Genomic DNA, 3,364 nt, shown 5'->3' on the forward strand with positions numbered 1-3,364 from the left:
GACTAAGGCGTGCCAAGGAGGTTGGTGATCATCCTAGTGTGGTCCGTTTAATTTTTCGTGGCCATTTGGGTGGACAAATGGGCAAAACGGTGCGAACGGTGCATTTTCGGGCCAAATCGGTGTGATATTGCCCACGGTTTTGGGGGTAGCCTTGGGGTCCGGACGTTCTGTGGGCCGAAAATCGATCGAGGCGTGCCAGGGAGGTTGGGGATTGTCCCAGTATGGTCCGTTTAATTTTTCATGGTCATTTGGGTGGACAAGCCCTAGTGAACATAATTCTGGTTATTTCATAAACTCTTGGTTACAATCATCAAATTTAAAGTGACAAACAATTATTCATGAAATTTAAAACCCCCCATTTCAGGAATCATTAAACTATCAGGGAATTGTATCGCAAACGACTTGGGTTCACACCTTATTCCCTGTGGGATTCGACCCCAACCTAGTTGGGTTTTATATTAACAACGATCGCTTACACCTATTCAAGAATGTAATTTGAGCGTTATCAGGCGGGGACCATTTGGTTGGTCAAACGAATGAAAAGGCGTGAACGGGGCATTTTTGGGCCAAATCGATGTGCTATAGCCCACGATTTTGGGGGTGGGCTCGGGGATCTGAGTTTGTTGTGGGCCCAAAATCGATCGGGTGGTGCCAAAGAGGTTGGGGAGCATCCCAGTGTGGTCCGTTTGGGCAAAGCTATTTGGTTGGTCAATGGGCGAAACAACGCGAACGGGGTATTTTCGGACCAAATTGGTCTACTATAGCACATGATTCCGAGGGTGGGCCCGGGATTCGGGCGTGCTATGGGCCCAAAATGATCGGGTGGTGCCAGGGAGGTTGGGGAGAGTCCAGTGTGTTTCGTTTGTGTGGGCGGGGCTATTTGGTTGATCAAACGGGCAAAACGGTACGAACAGAGCATTTTCAGGCCAAATCGATATGTTATATCCCAAGGTTTCGGGGGTGGCCCCGGAGTCTGGGTGTGCTGTGGGGCCAAAATCGACTAGATAATGCTGGGGAGGTTGGAGAGCGTCCCAGTGTAGTCCATTTGGGTGGCGGGCCATTTTGTTGGTCAAATAGGCGAAACGGCGCGAACGAAGCATTTTTGGACCAAATCGGCGTGCTATAGTCCACGATTCTGTGGTTAGGCTCGGGGTTCGGGTGTGCTGTGGGTCGCAAATCGACTGGGGCATGCCAGGGAGGTTGGGTACCGTCCCAGCGTGGCCTGTTTCAGTATTCGTGGCCATTTACGTAGACAAACGGGCGAAAAGGCACGAACTGGACATTTTCGAGCCAAATCAGTGTGTTATAGCCCACAATTTCGGGGGTGGGTCTGGGATTCGGACGTGTTATGGGCCCAAAATCGATCGGGTGGTGTCAGAGAGGTTGGAGAACGTCTTAGTATGGTCCGTTTGGGTGGGTGGGGCCGTTTGGTTGGTCAAACAAGCGAAACAGCACGAACGGAGCATTTTTGGCCAAATCGATGTGCTATAGCCCACAGTTCTGGGGGTGGGCCCGGGGTCCGGGTGTGTTGTAGGCCTTAAATCGATCGGGTAGTGCCAAGAAGGTTGGGGAACATTCCAGTGTGGTCCGTTTGGGTGGGCGGGGCCATTTGGTTGGTCAACGGGCGAAACAACGCGAACGGGGTGTTTTCGGGCCAAATCAAATTGCATTAACAATATGCTAATTTACCTTTAACAAACTTTCATCAAGTCCATATCTCTTAGTAATCTTTGACCCGGCTAATCTTATAAACTATTGGCTATAGTAAAGATGACATAAATATACACCTCAACTTACTATATTTATACAAATTTTCATCCTTACAAAATTCTCAATTAATTATATAACTTTGTTGGATGTATTATGTATCTCGACAGACCATAAATCGAAAAATATATATCTAGAGCTAATATGTATCTTTAAAAGGAAAAGGTATTTCTTCGGTGGATGTTTGATGTATCTCGATAGACCATAAATCGAAAAATATATATCGGGAGCTAATATGTATCTTTAAAAGGAAAAAGTACATCTTCATTCTATGTATTATGTATCTCGATAGACCAAAATTGAAAAAAAAATATCGGAAGCTAATTATATATCTTTACATAGGAAAAACAAAGTATCTTCGTCGGATGTATCAGGATCTAACTATGTATCTTTACAGACTCATGCAAAACATCGAATTTTTTTTGTAAACATGTTACCAAACTGTCGAGCTTTATGTTGTTTTTGCGAAAACACAGGCCAAACCCCATAAAGCACTAATTGGGCCTAAACCTGGCCCAAGGATATTCCTGTAATGCAATTCTAAAGTTCTTTCTAGGGTTTTGTCCATCTATATAAATCACCTTAATCAGCTTTTCACCACATAGCAATCCATGGCAGCTTTCTTTGTTCTCTTCACATAGCTTTTCACCTTAATACATGCTAATTTTCACCTATTATTAGTCTTTTTCTTCTATATAATTATATGAAGTGATATGTATTTTACATTCTGAAACAATCTCCCTATCTTTGTTATAATAAGATAGGAGTAAGATGTACGTACATAGATCTATGTCGTTGTCTTATACAATAAATAAGAATATCTAGATAAGTATATGTTTTTACTCTTGAAAATAATTTTTATCTTCACGAGATATTCAATAGAGAGCCCATATGGTCTGTAGCATTGGTCCTTTCATTGTGAGTGGATTGATCCACGCACGGGTGATCAGCTCTCAATGAAAGCACCTACATTATAGACTAAAGACTAGTCTTTTGTGTTGTGCTGTGTTGTTTGGTGTTATGCCTCCTTCTGATCGAATGATGAACAGTTATTTTGATGTGTTTCGTCATTTTTATGTGAATTTATTGGAGGCAAAGTAATATTATTGGAGAGATATCGTTTCGATCGTCATTTTTTTTTTTACCATTGACGATTCGATTGTTGCTCGTCTACATTTTTAATTTTTTTTGTTTCCTATTAACTGAAGTTCGTGTTATAATAAATTTTGTTAAAATTTTAAGTATATTTCAGATCATTTCTAAAAAAATAAATAAATACTGTTAAGTCTTTTGTTGGATTTAGATGAATTGAAAATAAGTACCTAGACTAAATGTAGTATAAAATTGATAAATTTATATTGTAAATTAGTTTTGGGTTCGTCGCTCTAATGTAAGTTGTTGTTGGGCTATAGATTTATTTTGAAGTTGTGACTAAAACTATTTACAATTTGAGATCTTAAAGTTGGTGATTTTTGAAACTTGGGGAGTTGTATTTGGAGATAAAAGACTTTTAGTTGGAAAAAAAAATTTAGTGGTTAAATTTTTCTCCAAATTTAAGCTTTTGAAAACTTGAAATTGGTATTTGAAGATAAATTTG

The 3,364-nt window shown here is 40.5% G+C and overlaps 1 non-coding gene across 1 annotated transcript; it reads left to right on the plus strand.

Annotated features, from left to right (window-relative positions):
• The first annotated feature begins 2,797 nt into the window (after positions 1-2,797).
• LOC124899147 lies at positions 2,798-2,943 on the plus strand. Its single transcript, XR_007056283.1, has one exon. It is a non-coding gene; the product is annotated as a small nucleolar RNA snoR111 (small nucleolar RNA).
• The last annotated feature ends 421 nt before the right edge of the window (positions 2,944-3,364 follow it).

Source organism: Capsicum annuum, chromosome 5, assembly GCF_002878395.1.
Source record: "Capsicum annuum cultivar UCD-10X-F1 chromosome 5, UCD10Xv1.1, whole genome shotgun sequence".
Classification (NCBI taxonomy): domain Eukaryota; kingdom Viridiplantae; phylum Streptophyta; class Magnoliopsida; order Solanales; family Solanaceae; genus Capsicum; species Capsicum annuum.